Raw genomic sequence first — 22800 nt, forward strand, 5'->3', positions numbered from 1 at the left:
TCAACCATTTTCAGTGTCATATGGAACTATGTAAAACTGCTTTATCAAAGCAAACTTTCTCATAGTCAATCTCAGTCTATTTCAATAAGATAAAAACTTAATAGGAAGATAAGAGTCCAAAACAGTCACCTTTATGGAAGGAACCTCTATGGATAGTAGATAGATCTACTATCTATTAAAGTAGATGGAATCCAAATCCTTCCAGAAGCAAAATCTTCTTAAAAATTCCCAGATTAAAAAAACCAAAACAAACAAAATACTTCTAAAACCAATACCACAGAAGAAAGCAACCAGAAATTCAAAAAACTGCCATTCAATTAAATGATGCCAAATTCTTACATCATGAAGAATGAAATGCATCTCTTAATTACACCACGTATAATTCACATATAACGAAGGTTTCTGTTGTCATCTTTTTTATCCTAATTCAAACCAATATATCAGCTTTTCCTTTTGGGTAAAATGTACTAGTCTCTAGATAGTCACTTTCTACACTTTTTCCTAACTCTGTGATTTCCTTTTAAAACTAAGGCAATTTAACGTTATGTTTTTAAACCCTGAGCTTTAGAATTAAATTAGAAACACAGGCCAAGATTATTCTATACAGTATTCTTAGATTCTGAATTAGGCCTATCATATCTGGGATGCAAAACCTCAGACTAGTGCTAGAGAAGATACTGTTATAGTAACTAGTAAATAGTAACTTTTTAGTAACTACTTTCTAACAATACTCAAGCTTTGGTACCCAGTTCTAGGGATTTTTCAGAATTAGACATAGCTTTTCTAGATGAAGATGAGGAATTTCCTAAAGATGTTCATGCCTGAACAAGCCCAGAAGTGAGCAGATAGTCTTTCAGATAATCTGGCTGCAAATCACATGGGGGTTCACAACAGTCAAAACTAGCAGTTTGAATCATATGCAAAAGTAAAAATAAAATAGAATTCAGTTCCAGGTAATACAGAGGTATACTGCCTGGTTCAGATCAAGTTTCCAAACACTTTTTGAAGGTAGTTCTGAACAGAGTATTTTTCAACAGTAACTAAGATATGTGACAGCATGAACCGTATTTGACACATCTAGGAAAAAGCGCAATTTATACCCTTCCCTTAACGTTTAGGGGAATGTGGACTTCTTTGCAACTGTTGCAGACTGGAGTGGTTTCGCTCAGTACTGGTCAATAAAGGCGCTCCCCAACGAGAAATTTTATGACTTCATAACCAAAACGCTCTTAGCAAAAAACGACGGAAGCAGGCCCGGGACCTCTCAGACCATTGAAAAGTTTGAGGGGAAATGGCCGCTGACGGAGAGACTGCCTTGATCTTAGCCGAACCGCCAGCTCCGATAAAACGATCTGACTGGCTCGAACGCCCAGCGGCCTGCCCACAAACAAACTCGGCAGTTTATACCGTTTATGAGGCGTAAGGCTTCCCAGAAGCTTCACCCTGCGCTACAACACACGGCGCCGCGCCGGGAAGGAGGGAGGGAAGGAGAGAGAGACGGCCGTCGGTCCCGGCCCTGGTCTTGGTCCCTCCGGTCTCCGAGACCCGGAACTCCCGCCCGCTCCGGGACGAAGTGCGCAGGCCCGCTCACTTCCAGCCACGGCTGCTTTCCCGGCTTGGTTCTTCGCCACGTGCCGAGGAAGCGCCGCGGCGGGGCTGCCTCAGGTGAACGCCCTTCGCCTCCCTGGGAACCATTGACTGGCTGCGAGCTCGGCTCGCCGCTTTCCTCGCGCCTCATCTCTTGCTATTCAGTTTCCTTTTTCAAGTAGGAGCTAATTTTATTTTCATTCTGGAAGCCACGCGCAAATGGCAAGAGCTCGCTCTCTTTTCGTCTTCGTTTCACAAGGCGCTTTTTAAACATAAACCGGCCGTGAGAATTCAGCGGGTGCCCCCGCTGGGGCGGCGGTGACCAAAAGCTAAACCTTGGCTTGGTTATTTTTCTTTGCTTCCTTTTGGCGTATTAATTTCGCCCCGTGAAAAATAAAGTTAGCAATACATGAGCGCTGATTTGGTGGGGCAGAGGACGGTGCAGCACTTAGGGTTTTCGTTTTTTCTTTAGAACTATCTTAACTCTCACCGGGTTTTTTTAGATGTTTTTATCCCGCCTTTATTATTTTTATAAATAACTCAAGGCGGCGAAAATACCTAATACTCCTCCCTCCTCCTATGTTCCCCACAATAACAAACTTGTGAGGTGAATTGGGCTGAGAGACAGCGACTGGTCCAAAGTCACCCAGCCGGCTTTCATGCTTTTTTTTTTTGCCAAAAAAAAAGGCAAAATCTCAGTCTCCCTCAGGAGATTCTGCCTTGTGGTCTTAGACTTGACAGAAAAGGTTGGGAAAGGGATAGGATGGAAAGAAGAGGAGAGAGAGAAAAGAAATAGCTCAGGAGGAGGATGGAATGGTTGCCCTTTGATATAAATGAAAAGATGGTGACAGATTTTCAGGTCATTTCCTCACTAGAGATTTATAGCATCATCCAAGTTTTGCTGTGCTGTCATAAACATAATGAACACAGGCTTGAACTCTGCAGAGAAACTCTGGGAACTACTTCTCTTTCTTCCCTGACAGTTAATATATTAGGAGAAAGCTCTGATGTAGCCTAAGGCAGTGTTTCTTAAAGTGTGGTCCTAGCCCCAAGATCCTCTCAGGGGTCTGCAAAATCAAAATTATTTGCCAGCCTATGCTGAAAAATAATACAATATTAAAATCCCATCAAACAATCATGAGAAGTGGTAGTGGCAGCAAATGTATCAAATTTAATTTTTAATACAGCAATATTGATAAATATAACCCATACAAGCAAAAGCTGTTTTGGGGTCCTCCATAATTTTTAAAAGTGGGAAGGGGTCCTGAAAGCACAAAGTTTAAGAAACACTGTGCTAAGGAAATTAGCAGAAAATTTTAAATAAGACTCTAGGTATTTAATTTCTTCCTAGCATTTTTCCCACACATGCAGGGTCTGCTTTTTTTCAGATCAACCAAATGATGTTCCATTAGTTGCAACAGGAATGGACCAACCAGCTTGTTGCCCGAGCCTGACGTCGTGGGCTGAGAGAGAGTGATTGGCCCAAAGTTACCCAGCCAGTTTTCATACCTAAGGTGAGACTAGAACTCACAGTCTCCTGGTTTCTAGCCTTATGCATTAACCATTAGACCAAACTGGCTCTCCATAATCTAAATTATGGTAACAAAATTATCACTTAACCCAAAAGTATCCCACCCTTTTTCAAAGTCCCTATACTTTCTTATACTTCTATAAACCATTTTTGGCTTATAGGCTAATGCAAGAGGGGGTGAATTATGCATGGTAAATTACTAAACCTTGTGGCTGAGAGGTATTTGAATCCAGGTCTGCCCTGTTTAATCCTGCACTCTTACCGTGTTACACTTCTCCCAGCTTCAACTTCCAAGGCATATTTAAAACAATATGAACACTTAGCAGTGTTATATAAATACAAAGAATTTCAAAATGTTGTAAAGTAGAGTGCTCCTGTTTATCATCAGCCCACAGTTCTGAGTTACTTAATTCAAGTTTTCCTTCTCTACACCCCAGACATGTTTCCTGTTCACTGAGCATGCTCACTCTTCATGGTTGCTATTAAATAAGAACATTTCCATCTTCATAATTTTTACTTGTGATATTTTGACATGTGTTCAGGATTTTTTCAAAATATGATTTCCCAGTATTTAATCAGTAGAAATAGATAAAAATCATAATTGTTGACTATTCTTATGTATATACATTATATTGCTAGTACATTGCCTTGGAAATGACATAATTTAAGTGTAATTAATGCTTCTTCCTGGTTTTCAATGTAATGGTCCACACATAACTTAAATGCTTATTTTCAAATTATTGGTGAGAGTCATTTTGGCGTAGTGGTTAAAGGCACTAGCCTAGAAATTGGGAAAATCCTGCCTTAGGCACAAAGCCAGCTAGATGGGCCAGTCATTCTCTCTCAACCTGAGGAAGAAAGCAACAACAAACCACTTTGAAAAATCATTGGCAAGAAAACTACATAATGTAGACTTGTCCTTGCAGTTGCCGGGAGTCAAGCCTGACTCAAAAGCATACCCACACCCAAAGTTAATTGGTGGAACATGCTTACTTATAATTGGTAGCCTTCAATAGTTCAGTCCTGTGAATGACTGTTCAAAAATGAGTCCACCAAGTGCAGCTGGACTTAGTTCTAGTAAAAATCTATACATAGGATTGCAGCCTAGTAATTTAAATAAATTATACTTTTATCACCTCATTCTTCAGGTGAAAACACTTTATTTAATCATGAAAAAAGGAAGTCCCTACTAAGAGGGTTGCAGGTTTAAAGGTACAATATAAAAGGGGAAAGAGATTAGAAGGAAAGAGGGGAAAAAGAAACTGAAGTGTAGAAACAGGTTTTTTTTACAATCACCTATAGAATGAATAAAAATAGTTTAAGCCTGCTGGAATTCATTTTTGCTAAAACCTTTCCTCTTGTCTCCTCCTGCTGAAGTTTAATGGAATGCCTGCTGCTAAATAATAGAGACTTAAACATTGTTTGTGTCACATAGTGCTTAAACAGGATTCATTCATTTGTGTGTGCTTGCTAAGACTCATCCTTATGTTATCTTGATCAGATGAACATAAGATTGCACTGTTAGTTTTCCATTTCTTCTTTTCTTCAGTGTATATTAAACATGGACTTTTCCATTTGTACTATTTCTAAAGAGGTATCAATCTGCATTCAAAAGAAAAGTAGATGTAACTTGATGTAATTGAATTTAAATTATTTGTTACTTTAAATTGTTTGTGATTTGCTTATATATTAGTGTATATCTGATGTTTTACAAGCTAGCTTGTTCACATGTTGCACAAGACAGTGCTTCCTTTTGCTATCCCACTCCCACCCCCACAATCCCCCCCTAGGTTCGAACAGGCAGAAACTAATAGAATTAACCACTAGCTTCAACCATGGTAACTTCCCTTCACTATTTTTTCAGTTAGGTTTACTGTGTAATCGTGTGTATAGCATTTTGAATTCAAAGGGCAAAAAGGAGCTTTGGAGCATGTGGGATGGCTCACATAGAATCTTTCAATTTAAAACAGCTGCAGTTTTTTGTGATTTATATGGCTGCCCTTCTCAGCTGTGGTGTGATCCCAGGAAAAGACATGTTTGGTTTAAGGAGTTGCTGAAAGGTGCTATATGTGTGCCCACACACTTTTTTTGCTTTGAATCTGAAGTGCTGCATAACCTCTACTGAATAAAGCTTGCTTTTACTTCCTTGAAATTAGTGAGGACAGGGACATTTAATTAGTAGTTGCAAACATGTTTACATTGCACAACACTATCATACTAGCTAAATCTGAACTCCAGATATTGATATGGATGGTGGTTGTTCCTCCTCCTCCTTAATATAAATTTATGGCTTGGCACCAAGTTATCTCCAGGACCACATTCACCTACTACAATCAGTGTAACTAATTTGATCTTGCTGGGAAAAGAGCTGGTAGTTCCCCACTTTTGGAAGTTGTAGGCTTGGAAGCACTGTAGCCTGGGATATTTAAAAAAAACATTCTGGAAGAAAGAAATGGCAAATCTCTTCTGTACTGTTGCCAAGAAAACTGCATGGCTGGGTTTATGAACTCATCAGGAGTTGATCTCAGCCTGAAGAAGACTTTATCTTTGTTATCACATCATGAGAGAAGAAAGTAAGAGTTTCTAAATAAAAGTATGAAGAGTGATTAGTCACATAGGACAACAGTGACAATATCTAATATTTCACACACAGATAATGTGACACGACTGGAAGGGGTATCATGTCTTTCCCCTCCTTTTTTTAATCATACAGTAAATGAAATGTGTGAGGGAATTGGTATAGTTATAACATTTGAATGGCAGATGATTTAATGTTTAGAAGTGTCATTTGCAAAAGTCTAAGGTCAGGTATATTAAAGTCATATTTCTTTTCAACTGGATCACTAATCCTTAAAATGTTCATATATAAGCCTCTTATATAAATTATATTAATATCTCACTTTGTCTGACAGTCATCTGTTCAAGATTGGAAAACAGTGCTTCAGTTACTCACTGGTATATTTTTATTTAATTAGCATGGTGTCTGGATGTTTAGCATCACTGATAGCAAGCTGTCATAATCCTCTGAGGAAGGGAGCTTTTACTTGTACAGAAAGTTTCCTCTCCTTTCTTGCAGCATCCATTCCATCTGTGATGAGGTAGAAGAATGCAGAATTTGCAGTTAACATCCTATTTTCGTGTAACCCTCACTGCTTCCTTCTTTATTTAGAATCTTTTCAAGGCAGGAATATAGAACTGTGTCCTCCAGACAATGCTGAAATAAAACTCCCAGGAGCCTGTTAGCTTGACCAATAGTGATGGATGCTGGGAGGTGCAATTCAGTATTATCCACAGAGCCTTGTTTTCTCATTCTTTGCCTAGAGATGTATGTATATATGCATGCATGTATTTGATTTCTATCCCACCTTTATTTTTGTACAAATCCAGGTAGCACACATAATGCTGCTGCCTATTTTCCTCATGGCAACAACTCTATGAGGTAGGTTGGTCTGACAGAGTATTACTGGCCCAAGGTCATCCAGGTGACTTTCATGTCTGAGGCAGGACTAGAACTCATAGTCTCTTGGTTTCTAATTCAACACTTTAACCACTACACTTTTTCAATAACTTTTCAGTATTTACTGATTTTTGAAAGAATTTCAAGTAAGCTTAGAGTGTTTTTAAAAGTGATGTACGGTATAACACAGTCATGATCATTAGCGTAATTGTAGCTTCACTTTTTATTTATGAGCACATCCATGTACTATTACAGCAAACATTTATATTTTCTTGTACTCTCAGAGTTAATAGTTGATGAAGTAAATGTATTATCAGTTAAATGTCTCCTAGACATTTATGTGACATGCTGTTGCTTATTTAGACATTATTTATTCAACAAACATACCTTTACTACACTTATGACTAATCTGTTCAGCGCTTCCATTAAAATTACAAGAGTCAGAAACTATAGTAATTTTGGATGAGTTTGAGGGTTTCTTCCACAATAAACACATGCATGTTTTTGCTGATTTAAACACATATCAGTTACTGGTGATCAGAAGGTGGTGACAGACTTTTGAGCACTTACTTTAAAAATTTGAGTGTTTCATGAAGAGAAAATTAGCTGTAGGTGGAACAACTCAGACTGATCAGTACTGGGAATAACAAAATAAGCTAGAACAAAAGGATGAAAAATCTGTAGAGTTCAATGCAATTTTTATGGTTTTTTTAAGAATACCTTCTATAATCTTATAAATTACCTAAGATAAATTTATTCTTTGCTTGTAAGTGCGTGTGTGATATGTGTGACATTTCATGCAGTGTCCTAGGTGCTACTGAAAATGCTATGCACAATTGTGGACAAGGCCAGTGGTGTTTTAATACTAGATTCCTACATGCATCAACCACAATACCAATTAGACTGTTTGGCTGTGATGAGACAAGAGAACACAATTTTGCAGTGGTTCTGAATGTACACAAATAGCTAGTTTTCATTCTGAGTTACTATTGATTGATGGCATGGCTTTCCTCTATTATGTCCTGCTGTTTTCCATCTTCTATCACATGCTGTTTAATATTTATATGAAACTGCAAGGAGATTATTCATATATTTGAGAAAATGACTTTAGAACATTTATAATATCTAACTTTACATTCTCCCTCACATTCCAGAACACTCTCAATATCTTGAATTCATACTGTAGATTAGTAAGGATATGGGTTAACAAAGTGAAATCTTTATCAATGTATCTGTAAGATCATTCAAATGTCCTGATCACCCAGTATTTTTTTTTTCTTAAGATGGCAGCTCTCAATGTGCACTGTTCTCATACAAATCATTTATTGAAAAATATTCTCTGAATTGCTGGAGCCGTACAGATTTTTTTTAAGGAATGAGCAACCAACAAGTGTTACCCGGCGCAAGTGTCACATATGTATTTCCAAGTTTTTTAGTCTTAAAGTGCAGTTTCTTTTATGTTATTGGTTCATTTTTTCAGATTCATTTGATTAGTACTCTTAGCTAAATTTAAATTTAGCTTCTTATGAACAGGTATAAGTTCTAGCAAATTTTCAGGAGACATCTACAGGTTACAGTACAATGCCTGGCAATTTTGTCCAAGTTCATCTTGCTCTGGTTTTTGCCTGTGCAGCACAAGTCTGAATAAAAAGTGCCTGGAGCCTGATTCCCAAAGGTACTACCTTCATTAAGATTTCTTAAGGAATATGGAAAATAGTATGATGCTGATGGATTTTTGTTGTTGCTGTTCTTATTTCATGGCTACAACATTTCTTTCCTGCTGCCATTATAGAATTAGAAAGTTGAAAGGAGCCATTCAGACCACAGGTCCAACCATTTGCTCAGTGCAGCAGTCCCAGGTGAAGCATCCCATCAGATTTACCTCTGTTTGAACAAATCCAGTGAAGGGAAGTCTACCATCTATGGGTAGTTTGATCTTTTATCAAACATCTCTTACTATTAGGACTTTTTTTCTCATATTCATTCAGAATCTGTCTGCATGTAAATTTATTCTGGGTCCTGCACTCTGGAACAAAGTAGATCAGATTTTAATCTTCTGTGTAATATCCTTTCAGATATTTGATCTTTCATCAAGGGTAGTTATAGTGAGGTCCTGTAATCTTTTATTATAGGACTTAGTTTATAAAATTTGAAGATTCTCATTGCCCTACTCTGAATCTGTTCCAGTTTCTATGAATCCTAAAGTTTGGGTGCTCAGAACAGGACACAGTAGTCTGGGGGTGGGACTGTGCAGTATAATGCAGTATAATATGGAACTATTAGTTTCTGTGATTTTGACATTATATTTCTATTGATGCAGCCTATAATTGAATCTGCCTTTTTTTGGAGCCACATCATGCTGCTGGCTTATATTCACTTTGCAATCAGTTATTATTCCAAATACTTTTTCACAAGTACCATTATCAAGACAAGTATTTTCAGTCATATTGCTGTGAATTTGAATTTTTTTTTCCTAAGTGAAGAACTTTGCACTTGTTTCTGTACTTTTGAAAATGTCTTGATTCTTCAGAAATTGATTTTTCAGTTACTTAATTCCTATAGTACTTTCTTTGTGCATGCACCCTCCAGTTTCTCCCTTTTGTCCTTGGAAAAAATTACATGTTCCTGAACTATAACACAGTGTGGTTCCTATCTCCAGTGCAGTGCTTTTTCTTTTTAAAAAAAACTCATAGAAGTGTTTATATGCTTTCCCTTGGTGATGGGAGGTGGTTGAAACAATGTTTTAATGTGAGTCATCAAAAGTCTCCAAGCTTATATAATTTAGTAAGAAGTTAAAGCATTCTTCAGACTATAAAATAAAAGTAGGAAGACTGGTTATTGCCAAGTTCTTGCACATGTGTTGTGCAAGGAACTAGAATCCATCCATATCAGCTGCAAACTATTATTCTTTGTGTGAGTCTGGTAGATGAGATAGATAGCAATGCTAAATTACCCTGCTTTGTGCCTTTACATTTTGTTTGATTTCATCAAACAGCTGGAGCTAGGCACTTGGAAATACTCTTTTGCTTGTAGCTATTGTGACAATCTTTGAATTACCAGGTGACCTGTTCTAAGTTCTTTAGTACTTGATCTTTTCTTCCCTTCCAGATCTGTTTCCTGGTATCAGATATTTCTCATTAATTAATTGACCGGAGTTCAAGGCAGCATATGTGAGCATTTCTCCTCCCAACAAGTCTGCCAGGTAGGTTATCATAGAAAGATACTGGGCCAAAGTCACCCAATGAACTTCTTTGGCCAAGTCTAGACTAGAACCTGGGTCTCCTGGTGCCAATCCAGTCCCTTAATTGCTACATCACTGGTACTCTGCAAATATCTAATCAGGACCATGTATGGCCTTTCTCCCTAGCTGATACCAGGTATCTGCTTCTAGAGATCTGTATATCAAGAACAGTTCTTAAAAACATTCTCTCAGTCTCAAAGATAACAGTGTCCCAGCACTGTCTATAGCCTGTAAGCACTAGACAAAAGCACTATTTTTGTTAAGAAAAATGGTATGTAACTGTTAATGATCCTCATCTGAAACAACTGAACACTATAAGATCAGACTATTAGTTTTCAGAACAGACATGTACTTATTTCTGTTACATGTTGGTATAAAAATGTGTGCATTATTTGAATCAACTTCGCATAAACTTGACAGTATGGAATATAATAAGAGAAGCATTTGTTCATTACTCATGTCAGTTAATTCTGCAGGGAGCCTGCCAGTTGAAATGGAATGTAAAGGAAAAAAGGAAAAAGAAAATGGAAAGAACTGAGTAAGATGGCTCTTAAAATGTTTGTTACTATAATTTGCCAAGTAAGATTTGTTATATAGAAATGTTGGTTTGAACTATTTTTGAATAAGAGTCACCTGTGGTTTCTTTGCAGAACTTTTGTTCAGTAAAGTGGGTCACAAGGATTTTCATACTGAAGATTCTTCCTTACTGTCTTTCTCTGTGGTTTTATAATCTGACGGTGTGCCAGATATACAGCGTAAGATCTTTAGTTTAGTCAAAGAATATTTTAAAGGCATTAGCAAATGACTGTAGTGAAACAACTGAAATCATTTGTACAATTTAATATTTGTGCCTAATATTTATAGTTTCTGTTTAAGAAATGCAATTCAATTTTGTATCCTGAGTATATGTCAATATACTGCATATATCTCTGAGCTTATGGGATACAAGCAACAGAACACTGGTTTGCAAGGTAGATTAGACATTTCATCTTGCACAGAATATTGTGTGTATGCTTGGTTTAATTCTGAGCTTTGCTTGCTCTTGTGGCATACTGACCAAAATGTTCCAAAAGTGACCGATATTGTTGTTGCCATTAGCAAACAATGGTGCATATAGTTTACACCTTCTCTATTTTACTCAAAAACATTATGTGAAATCCTCAATTGACCAAATGCATAATGGGCAGCAGAGATCAATATGTACGGGCCCATCTGGTGACAACCATGGCATATGAAAGATTGTAACTTGGAATGTAAAAAGAGTTATTACTGTATACCATACACGTAATCCTCATTTGGCAACTGCCTCATTTAGCAACCATTTGCAGTTACGACGGTGATGAAAAAGTAACTTTGTGGCCAATCATGTTTACAACCTTTGCAGATCTATAAAGCAAAGGAAAGCTGAAGTAAGATCATAAGTACAATCAGTTTCATTTAGTGACTGCTTCACTTAACAACTGAGTTGCTGGTTCCAGTTGTGGTTGCTAAATGAGGACTATCTGTGTAATAAAAAGTAAAACACAACAATTGAAGCCCAGTACTCAGCAGCAGTGAAGAATGAAGACACTTGAGAAAAATATCAGGATTTCATATTTTCAAGACTACTTTGTTTTTTGGGGGGGGAACAGGGAGGTGATGCCATTTCTTCATCCCAGCAGCCTTTGGAGGAATTTGTGATTCAGTGAAATCTTCTTGATATGTCAGCTTTTTTGAATGTCTATAACCAACTCCCACATTCCATAATTAAATGTAGATTTCCCTGTTTGAATGTCAGCCACTTTTCAGTCTTCCCTTCACCCCCAGTTTTGGCTCAGTAAAATTAATAATGTTGCTATTTTTCCTGATGAGAAGTTTGACTGCTGAAAGATAAATAACTGTTCATAGTATTACATTTCTGAAATACACATTTTAAAAGTTTAATTGCCTTGTGAGTTCTGTAGTTCATCAAGCCTATGAGTCAGATGCTCCTGCAACTTTGTAAATATCCTTATATTTAAAAGCATTTTGATTCACATATTTGCAGCAGCAATTTTTATGTTTATATAATCCCTCTTTTCTAAGAAAAGAGTAGTTGTTTGTGGTGACAATGGAAAGCTTTTGTTAAAGTCTGGCCAGGATCTACCACCCATTATTTAAGTATTCCCTGTCTGTTTTCCATTTGTGCCTCTCTTCTGTTCTATAAAATACTGTATAATTTTGTTGTATTGCAAATCAATCCAAAGCTATTATGATTTTTATTAAAGTCATGGATTTGGGTTTTTTTGAACTAAATAATTCAACTATGCATAAATGATTAAGTATTTTAGTTATTTACTTCCCAAAAGTAAAATAGTCCATAAACCAGACCCTTTGTTACATCATTTAATATCATGAATGTTCTATTTTTACTTTTCTTTTTTTAACTTTAAGTGCCAGTTTATTTCATAAGAGAATAACAGTATCCTAAAAAATACATGGTTCAGTACCTTATAAATTATTAAATATCATATGAATAATTAAATCAAATAAAGCTTTTATTGAATTTCCTGGCTGTATATTGTCCTTTACAAAATGCCACTATGTAATTAATTACATTTGTTTAGTTGCACATTTTAAAGTCAAATCTTTGAATTAATTTTTAGTTGGAATGACATACAGTATTTATGTAAGATAAGTTAAATATGCCACATATTCTTATTTATTTTTAAAACATATATTCTGTTCTTCTGCACTCTGATCCCAAAACTTTGAAAAAAGGCACAACACATCAATAGGTACAGTATTTTTTCTTATAAATAGCTGGAACTCTAGTAGAGTACTTAAAGTACAACCTTTGCTTAGGGGGGTGGCAGTACATTGTTTCTAACATAATATAGGAGAAATATTGCAACCTAAAGTAACTCCAACAGGGTATGCCCATAAATTTAATTTTCAAAAGTAACTTAGAGTTTATTCCTAAATAAGTTCACATAGAAGTTTAGCCTTGTATAGAAGTAACTCTAATTCTGCTAGCTGATCTTAACTCCCAAATGTACATATTTGAAGTATGAAATTTCAGTCTTCAGTCTAGATCTTTTTCATACATTTTTAGTGTATAGTTGTGAAGACCTGTAAAAGAGAGTACTGTTATCAGGATGAATGGACAAAACTGTAACTCTGAAGATATATTTGAAAGACCAGTCTAAAACTTTATTAAGCTGAAGATTTTTTTGTTTCTATTGGTGAACAAGAATTCAGCTTTCTTTATTCTTCTTCAAAGGAATTAACCATTGGCAGCAATTTATTTATAATTTATATGTTTGTAAGCAACCTTTCTGGGCCTAGTCTGCACAAAATGAACAAATCACAAGCATAAAAATAAGATGATATAATATTATAATACAACTTTAATTCAGAATAAATACACACACACCATAGAACATTAGTGAAGTACTATGGTATATATATATATATATATATGGTATACTATGGTATAGTCATAGCCAGAATCAGAGTTTGTTCTTACTGTCACAGCATGACAGGGTTTGTTTTTGAACTGGAGGCGTATTTCTTAGCAAAGGTGCCAGTGGACATAGAAATACACAACAGTGGGGGCTTTTTATGCTTTGTACTATATACACACACACGGGTGTATGGGGTGTCCAGGGAGAGGTAGCACCTCTGGTGGAGGGGCCTGCCATGCCCTTTCTAGGCTGCTTGTTCACCTTGGTCCCCACCTGGTGCTCAGCTCTCACCTGTGGCTCCAAGTAGCTGTAACATGCAGCAGCTACACCCTAGTAAACCATCTTGGCAGACGGGTCTTCAACTCTCAGTGAGATAGGGGGGTTGTCTATGCCAGCATGTGAAGTCTGGCCCTGGCAGATTGAGCGGAGGAGGTTGATCAACAGTTCCAACCATCAAGAAGGCAGGCCCAGTAGGCATTGTGGAATGCTAACAGCACAACAAGACACTTAGATATCCTGGTCATCCACTGCAGCAAGAGAGGTCTCCAGCTGTAATGCACCTCCATGCCACTGGATTAAGGTCTCTTACACCGAGAGAGTAGGACTGCCCCTGTACAACAACTGTTCCACTTAAAACTCCATCACGCACAGGTTTCTGTTGTGCAATTCATCTTCATCTACAACTCATCTGCAAATCATCTCAGTCCAAACCTAATTTATTGAGCCCTGTGGTGATGAGGGAGTGGCAAAGCAACGGGTGGAGATGACCACTGGCAGTTGTAGTCACAAACCTGCACGTGGGTGGCCCTTGGACCAGTGGTTGCTCATCTTAGTACCCCGGGGCAGCAGAGATGTCCAGCAGTATCCAGGGCGACTGGGCAGCCCTTCTAGGATAGCACTGCCCACCCTCACATGAGGGAGGAGGTTAGAAAAGGTACACTAAACATTGCCTGCCCCACAACATCTTGCTAGCTAACTGCGGCTGGCAGATCATCTTGGTCAAACATCAAGAAAAATGAATCAAAGAAAATTCATTTTCAGAGCCTGAAACATTCCTACTTGCTGGATAGAGACAAGGTGTCAAGGCCTGAAAGACAAACAGCGTTCATAGCAGCCAAACTTCACCATTATAGCAGTGACATTGCCGCACTAAGTGAGACCAGGCTGGCAGACAAGGGTTCATTACAGGAAGCAGCCTGTAGCTACAGGGAGCCCAAGGTTAAGAACGCCCAGGACCCATAGTTAAGATTGGAGTCTATTGTAGCAAAATTTGAGTTAAATACACATTGGTTTGAGTTCATTACACAATACTACTTATACAATATTATACAATAATACTGTTCTGGTTTACATACAAATTCAACTTAAGGATAGATCTTGGGAATGGAACTTGTTCTTAAACTGGGGACTACCTGTACTTTACCAGCCCGTGCCAAATACCAACCCCATAGAACCAAAAATCGCTTGATGACACCCAGCTGGCAAATGTAAACAGCTTCAAATACTTGGGAAGCATATCTCGAGTGATGGGTCTTTGGATAAAGAAACTGACTCCAGGATCATCAAGGCCAGCCAGGCACTGGGGTAGTTGCATACTAGAGTGCTCAATCAACACAGTGTCCATATCTCCACAAAGCTGAAGGTCTACAGAGCTGTGATTATCCCTTCTCTCTTATATGGATATGAGTCCTGGACTCTGTACTGAAGGTACATCGAACAACTGGAGAAATTTCACATGTGTTCTCTCCGTTCCATCCTCAGCATTCGTTGGCAAGACTGTGTCTCCAGCCTGGAGGTCTTGGATCATGTGGAGTCCACCAGCATTGAGCCCCTGATTATCAGAGCCCAGGTGCGGTGGGTGGGACAGGTCATCAGAATGGATGACCACCGTATACCTCACCAGTTGCTCTATAGTGTACTGGAGTTTGGGAAGAGACCTCGAGGTCGACCATGCAAGCACTACAAAGATACTATGAAAAAAACCCTACACTACTGTGACATCCAGCCAAGGGGGCTAGAAGCTGCGGCTGCTGACAGAATCCATTGGCAAGCCCTGTGCTATGAAGCTTCCATCAGCTTTGAAGACAGGTGCCGCCAAAAACTGATAGAAAACCATGAGTGGCATCACAGAATAACACCCACAGTTACTACAACAATGGACTTCCAGTGCCCCCATTGTGCTAGACTCTGCGCTTTCAGACTGGGACTGCAGAGCCACCTCTGTGACCATAGATGAACTGCACAAGAGCATGTCTTCTTCGAACCTGAAGGACTACCATATAATTATATAGAGATATATGGAGTCCTTGGGGTTCTCTGAGCTTGGTTCTTTTCTTGCAAACGTTTCATTACTCGGCTAGGTAACATCTTCAGTGCTAAAATGGGCTGGGGTTTGCTCTCTATTTATGTGCTGTGGCCTGCCTTGCCAGTGCTGGTGAGGGTGGGGTTTTTTTTGTTTTGCTCCTCTGGCAGTTCTTTGATTGGCATATGCTTGCTGCTTGATTGTGTGCCCGGTGGTAACCTTTGTTATCTGGGTGATGATTGCTGGTGATTGATTGTTGGAAGCAATATATATTGATTATTGGTGAGGCGATATATAGAGATATTTACAGCAAGTATTTACAACAGGACTAAATAATACAGTCCTGGTGTCAGGTTACCTCCCAGGTCTCCCTACCAGTGACTTTCCCCCCTCTAACTCTCTTGCTTCCTCCCCCTTTCTCTTCTTCTCCCTCCCCCATTTCTGGGCTTGATAATAGAAAAAAGAAAGAAAGGAATGGCCTGGAATTACTGGAGTGTACTCAGCATCGCTTGACTTTTTTCCAACTCAGCTGAACACCCTTTACTTCTGCATTGGGGGAAAAAACCTCTTTCAGGACTTCTGCCCAGTTTTTTCCCCAAAACCAGGGCTTCTCTACTGGCAACTGATTTCCTTTGTCCCCTCCAGGGTCTTGTGTGAAGCTGCTGCCTACAACCAGCCAGACCCTCCTTCCCCTCCTAGGCCTTGGGTGGAGTTTGTCCCTTTGGGTCTTCACTTCCTGACTTCCAGGGACTGTTGTTCTCCTCTCCCCGAATAGGAACTGACAATTGTCCTGCAAACTTCACTCTCCAACTCCTCTCTAGCCTTTTCTTTCCAGCTTCTCTATTCACTCCAGCTACAAACTTTTACTCTCCTCTCTTCCTCTCCACCCCTTCTCTCTCTCTCTCTCTCTCCAATTTTTGGTTAGACCAGCAGCATGTCCTACAACAACTGAGGAGGTGGGTGTCCACCCAGGGTTCTAGTCCCCAATACCTATAAACCTTGCTGCACCAATGGGACTGCTGACTCAAAATCTCCCCACACCAACCCTGACTAGCAGCCAGGTCAGCTCATCAGGACTTATGATAGAGCGGCTGCCCTTCAAGGCCAAGAGTGAGCTGTTTCTTTTTCTCCTTTTCCTCACTCCATGTCTGGGTCATGCCAGCAGAACAGCAGCTAGGCCAGGTCACAAAATCCATATGGCACACTTAGCTAGCAAGGAATATGGGGAAAGAGGGGAATATGATTCAAGACTGCTGATGTGTCACAAAGCTTCCTGGAGCTCATCCGAGTATGGTTCAGGTTTTTTTGTTTTACTTGATCAGAACTATTGCTGATATTCACCTAATCTCCTTTGTGAAGTCAAAAGTGAAAAAGTATGCAGTTTGTTGTCCCCTCCATTATTTCATCATGAAGCTGATAGAACTGTGGACAATTAAGTGTATTTGACCTCATTACTGTCAGATTAATTGTTTGTCAAATTAAAACATGTTCGTTTAGTACAGAGGAAAGATTACTAAATGTCCTTTGTATATGTGATATAAGAAAAAACAGGATCATTATTTTGCAAAGGAATTAAGATGATTATTTGGCTCTGCTCTCTAAAGCTTTTTTGGACTGAAGATGTTCAAAAGACGTTCATGGCATTTAATTAAATAGCAATTTCCTTTTCTGTGTAATCATGTCTCTCCTAACTATAAAAACAACAGTTTCTGCCTTCAGGCATAAGAGTGTCTTTATTATTAGATGCAATTTCATTTGTTACTCTTTCCATCTGTTGATTACAGACACAGAACTTGATCTTCAGTTTAAACATCCCAGATGTGGGAATTTCACAGATTAAGCAAAAAAGAATCAAACTGTTGAGAAATATGAATTGCCACAATGAAAATTGAATGCAGAATACACCAAATTTGCCACCCTGAGTTGACCAAAGTATATTAAAAAAGTGGGATAAAAATATAACAACAACAACAACATAAATTGCTAATATAATTCACATAGTTTTCCACTACTGATGAGGAGAGGCAGAGGGCAGTCACTACTTCATATAGGAATTAATGTTCATGAGCAGTTAGAATGTTATCTTATAAAGTAATAAAGTTAACACAAGCAAGTACTTTAACTTAGTATAATGATAAATACAAATTAATTCAAATCATAATAATAGTCTTGGTCACTTCTCACTAGCTAAATAGCATAATTTGTTGTCATTCAATTTAGTTCCCTAATTCTGTTCCTATGCCCGCATTCTTTTCTAATGATATATTTCCTTTCTGATCTTTTCCCTTATTTTTTTTCACACTCTTTTTCTCCAAGTACAGAAATTCAATTTTGACCCTCTTCTTTCTTACATCCTGTGGTTTCCCTTCAGCAGCTATGTAAGCTGTGGTCTTACAGGAAAAATGTTACATTTCAATCTACCACAACCCTAAAAGCAGTTTTATCATTATATTTTGATCCTGGGAGGAACAAAATTGCTTCTAAAATAGCTTGTGAAGGAAAAGAGGAAAAGTGATTAGGTGTTGTTGAAGGAAAAATATAGCAGCCTATATTCACTTAGAGGCCAGTGGGTATGTATCTTATTTCTCCCCATCTAACAATGTATGTAAAACATACTGATTTTCTTTGATTTCTCCTTTTCTTATCAGGCTTCTATACATTGCTTGGGAAAATTCCCCTTTTCTTTGGAAGATGCATTTTGGAGATATAGGATGATGAAAGGGGTTGCGGGCATCCTTCCCCTAGTAGTCTTCAAGATCTCTGCCAAAGGGAATTATCTGCATAAAACATTACTTTTATGATGCATCCCCAAGCCTTATTTTGGGATGCCTTTAAATTCTCCAGTTCTCTACTACAAAGAGTAACTATGTAACATGCCAACATGTAAGGGAAAATCTGTACAGGTAGTCCTCACTTACTGACCACTCATTCAGTGGCTGTTTGAAGTTACGATGGTGCTGAAAAAGGAAACTTACAACCGGTCTTCAAAGTTGTGGCCATCACAGCGTCCTCACAGTCACATTATTGCAATTCAGGCATTTGACAACCGGCATGCATTTATGACTGTTGCAATGTCCCACGGTCATGAATCACCATTTGTGACCTTCACAGCCGGCTTTTAACAAGCAAAGTCAATGGGGAAGTTGGCAGGAAGTCATAAGTCGTGGTCGTGTGACATTGCGCTTAATGACCTGCAGTGATTTATATAACAACCACAACCAAAACTGATGTCATAAGTCAGCGTGGTCACATGACATTTCACTTAACAACCATGCCACTTAGCGGTGGAGTTGCTGGTCCCAATTGCAGTCAGTAAGTAAAAACTACTTATAGTAGTTTTCTGGCAGTCTAGTTGTGTACTATATTTATTTATGAAAGCTTATGTGCTATTCCTATCTAAAATAACACTAATGACTTATGCATCACCCATTGCCAAAGGCCCTCTGGCCAAAGTCCTTCTGGAACATCAGCAAGGATGGGGCAACCTTATCTCTGGAAGTTCATTGTTCTAGAAGAGAGGAACCACCACGAAGAAGGCTCACCCTCAGGGTCCCTCATGCTTTCTCTATTGGAACTAATCAGATGGAGAGATTCCACTCAGAGAAAGCATTCTCAGAGGTACTGTCAGGCCCAGCCCAAGAACGATGGTGAAATAATCGAGTTAAACTCCTTTATTTGCTTACACCATATAGACAGAATTTTGCCAGACTAAATCTATACTACTGCAACTAGTGGATATACCCTGGGAGTTTCTAGGGAGTGGCTGTCCCGAACCTCTTATACTTCCCATGCTCCCCCTATGGACTGTGTTGTCTTTTGTCTCCTTTCCCTTCCTGGAATGTACCCCCTCCTTCCTGACAGCCTTGCTCTCTGTTGCTATCCACCACATCACCCTCCTCTTCGTAGATACAATCCATAACAGGTACGTAGGTCCTGAGCTTTAAAGGTACAACCAATACCTTGAATTGGACCTGGAAACCAACAGGCAACCAGTGCAGCTGTTGAGGAGTGTAGAGATGGCCTTGAAGGAAGGCATTCATCAGCTGTTAGCCCTGAAAAGGAAGACAAAGTGAGGAAGAAACTCAAGATTGCCCTGCCTTGATTGTCTTTGGTATATAAGAGGGGGGAATCTGCCAGGTTTCAAAATTCTATTATTATATCCTGCAACAATAGAATGGAATCTGTTTCCTGACCTGGCCTACAGCTTGAAGGGCTGACACGAGCTCTCAACCTAATGTGCAACATGGACAAAGAATCACACATTCAAGCTGTTGCATTCTGAACCAGTTGTAGCTTCTAAATGGCCCTCAAAGGAGATCCTGCGTAGAGTGAACTCTGACAGTTGAAACTGGGGGGGTAACAGAAGCATGAATGACCATCAGCAAACATTCCCAGTCCTGGAAAGAACACAACTGATGCAGGAGATGGAGTTATGCAAAGGTCTTTTTGGCTATAGTCTCTTAAGTTTCTTCAAGCAGGAGCTGTGAGTCAAAGAGTCAGATTCCAGACTCATTCTGCAGGAACAAGGGCCACTATATCTGAGACCAAAGATGGAATTCCAATAGTTCTATACCTACAGCCACTCTGTCTTGCTGTGATTGAGTCTAAACCTGCTTCTCCCCATCCACACCTTTACAGACTCCAGGCAAGGCAACAGAACCTCATGTCAGACTGTTAGTAGCTGCTGAACTGAAAATGATTTTTCTAAGCACAGATCTCCCACTTTGATATGCTTTATTAAGATGACAGTAGTGATACAAGAGTTCCAGCAAATGAATATTTTAAATTCAGACCAATATATTATCAACATATTGATGGTACCTCACCCTGTGCTGATGGATGACAATTGCATGATGACTACATGTACATATTAAATGAGAGAGGATCAAATTCTGTGGCACCCCACATTGGAGAGCCTGAGGGCTTGACTTTTCCCCACCCTTGACTGGCACTGTCTGCTCAAGAAGGAGGAGAACCATTACAAAAAAAAAACATGATCCCCACTCCTGATCCTTGTCAGCAGTTCTCTGTGTGGAGAATATATATTAATTGGGCAAGATGACATTATAAAGGTATCTATTATCCCCAGATTGTATTTCTAGCACCACTTATGATACTGCATCAAATCATGAAAGGGTTTAATTATTTGATACAGTATCATAAGTGGTGCTGGAATTATTATGGTCAACTGTGGATTAGGACCATTGGGATTAAAATATTAGTTTACTACCTGCATATTTGGCTAGGATGAAGCAAGGAAACACGGTTTTGCAATGCTTCTGATTTTATACTTATGGCTAATTTCTCATTCTACTGTTTGATGTTATGGCTTTGCTCTATTGTGTCCTGCTGCTTTCTAATCCCAGGCTGCTTAATGTTTATAGGAAACTTCAGGGAGATATCATTCAGACTTTTGAGAAAATGTCATTAGAACTCTCATGATACTTAACTTTATATTTTTCCTCACATTCCAGAAGAGACTCAAGATTTTAAACTAATATTGTAGATTAATAATGATATGGTTTAACAAACTGAAATCAAATTACAGATTAAATAATATCTATAATATATTTCAAATGACCTGTTCCTTCAGTATTTGCAAAATATTTTTTTTTCTCTAAAGGGCAGCCTCTCCAAAGAGCACTCTTCTTGCAGGAATCATTTATTGAAAAGTGGTCTCTGAATTGCTGGAGACAAAGAGGTCTTTTTAAGGAATGGGCAACCCACAGTTCACATAGTTTCATATTCAGGCACAAGTACCAACTAAATATTTCCAATTGTTTTATCTCTTTAAGTGTGGTTTCTGGGTCCCCCCCCCCCTTTTTAAAGTATTGAAACAATGTTCACGCTTCTCCACTTCCCCTGTGCTCCAGAATTTCTCAACTATTTCAGTCAGTGGCTCTGAGGTGACATCTGCCAGTTCCTTTAACACTGCATAATCTATCCAGTCCAGAAGACCTGAATTTGTTCAAAGCAACTAAGTGTTCTCTCACCAATTCCTTATCCTATTTTGATCTGCATTTCTCTTCTGCTGCCCAGGGTGTAAGTCGAGACACTTTCTCCTTTTGTGAGAAGACAGATGCAAGGTATGAATTAAGCAGTTCAAACTTCTCCCTGTTGCCTGTCACCATCTTGCCATCTTCTCTAATCAGTGGGCCAACTGTTTCCTTGACCTTCTTGTTCCACACATTCCCAAAGAATCTTTTTTATTGTTTCTGGCATTCATAGCAAGCTTTAGATCATGCTGAGTTTTAGCCTTCATAACCCCATCCTTGCAATTTCAGGCTATTTTCTGATATTCTCCCTTTGTCACTTTTAAAACTTGTCCTTTTCATTTTTCAGAGAGATCTTGTTGCAACCATGCCAGTCTCATCAAGTATCCCCCATTTTTTTTTCTCTGTTATTGTTTGTGTTTTAGTCTTAATTATCTCATTTTTCAGAATTTCCCAACCCTTTTGAACTGTTTTTCCTTCAGGATTTCCATCCATGGAATCCTTTCTACTTTTTCACTTAACTTGGTGATGTCAGCTCTGTTGAAGTCCAATCTGGCTACCTTCAGTTCTCCCTGCCTGCAATACGGTGAATTATAAGATTACATAGTCACTCTCCTCAGGGTCTTACCACTTTCACTTCTTTGACCACTTCTTCTCTGTTAGTAAGTATTAAATCCAATATAGTTGATCTTCTGGTTCTCTTCTCCACTTTTTGGACAATGAAGATTTCTGCAAGGCATGGCAAAAACCTATTGGATTGCCTGCTTGCTGTAGAGTTTGATTCCTAGTTGATGTCAGGGTAGTTGAAATCCTCCATGATCATAGGGGTGTGTTTTCTGAGTATCTTGGCTATCTGATTTGCAAAGATTTCATCTATATCTTCTGCTTGGTTGGTTGGGTTGGATTGTAGTACACATCCACAACAATGATATTTTTGTTCTTTTTCCCTTAATATTCAACCAGATACTTTCAGTAGGGTTTTTATCCTTGGGGTAATGAATTTGCATACAGATGTAGTCATTCTTTACATATAATGCGACTCCACCTTTCCTTTTGTTAGGTCTGTTTCTTTTGAACACATTCTGTCCTTCCAGTACTATATTCCCACCATGAGATCTGTCCCACAGACCATGATTCTAGGTAGCAAAAGCCTCTGAAAGCCTGGGTGCAGCTTATTGTACTTCTTCAAAAGTTGCCTCTAAATTTTAATTTTTAAATGACTGAAGGACAAAATAATTAAATACATGTGGAGAAAACATAGTGT

At 38.7% G+C, this 22800-nt stretch overlaps 1 protein-coding gene and 1 long non-coding RNA gene across 3 annotated transcripts in view; both read right to left on the reverse strand.

The window, feature by feature from the left end:
* Positions 1-1546, reverse strand: part of LOC103048172 (uncharacterized) — a 37442-nt gene extending 35896 nt beyond the window's left edge. The window contains exon 1 of the mRNA XM_007433577.4: positions 1408-1546. The gene's annotated coding sequence lies outside the window, so the exon portion shown is untranslated. The remainder of the gene's footprint in view (positions 1-1407) is intronic.
* A 10809-nt stretch (positions 1547-12355) lies between these two features.
* The window catches only part of LOC148214174 (uncharacterized), a 41169-nt gene continuing 30724 nt past the window's right edge, over positions 12356-22800 (reverse strand). For both annotated transcript variants that reach the window (XR_015798389.1, XR_015798391.1), the window contains 2 exons: positions 19503-19595; positions 12356-12906 (listed from right to left, as the gene is read on the reverse strand). This is a non-coding gene — a long non-coding RNA (uncharacterized LOC148214174). The remainder of the gene's footprint in view (positions 12907-19502; positions 19596-22800) is intronic.

This window comes from Python bivittatus, unplaced genomic scaffold (assembly GCF_059951505.1).
Source record: "Python bivittatus isolate LINGU-HERP-01145 unplaced genomic scaffold, Pbiv_v1 ctg000700_np1212, whole genome shotgun sequence".
In the NCBI taxonomy this organism is placed as follows: domain Eukaryota; kingdom Metazoa; phylum Chordata; class Lepidosauria; order Squamata; family Pythonidae; genus Python; species Python bivittatus.